The following is a 558-nucleotide window of genomic DNA, read 5'->3' on the forward strand; positions in this document are numbered from 1 at the left end:
CTGCCGGTGTGACACGCTGAATTTCAGAATCCATCACATTAAAGGTCAAGCAGGCCTTGGGATCAGATAAAGGGAAAGCAGGAATGTGGCTGCCCTACACCACACTTGCTGCCTTTTTCGGTTACCACCTTTGGCTTGTCCTTCTTGTGTAAAACAAAGTCCAGTTTAGCTGCTCGTGATAGCGCAGCAGCTAAAGAGGAGGAACGAGCAAGTTTGAAAGACCGCAGTCCTTGTTTTGTGTCGGCCCCCAGCTCGTGGGGTGTGTGGGACGGGGACGGTTGGCGCTTGGTTCGGCCTCTCTGAGGAATAACCCAGGGCCGACCCTGTGGCGGGTAATGCTGCTTTAAATCTCTTTGCAGACCTGTGGAAGTGGAAGAATGTATKTGAGGAAGCCACTGGTAAAGAAATGGTTCTGACATCTGTCACCTGTGCTTTGCCCTACCTAAAGAGGAAGGGCAAGGGGGCCCTGTGTCCTGTTCTGCCAGTAAATCTCCTGTGCTTGGGAGAAAATCGTGGATCAAGGTTGAAGGGAGTGATTGATAGGACTGCCTCCTCACA

Source organism: Nothoprocta perdicaria, unplaced genomic scaffold (genome assembly GCF_003342845.1).
Source record: "Nothoprocta perdicaria isolate Ctin4 unplaced genomic scaffold, notPer1 scaffold_885, whole genome shotgun sequence".
Classification (NCBI taxonomy): domain Eukaryota; kingdom Metazoa; phylum Chordata; class Aves; order Tinamiformes; family Tinamidae; genus Nothoprocta; species Nothoprocta perdicaria.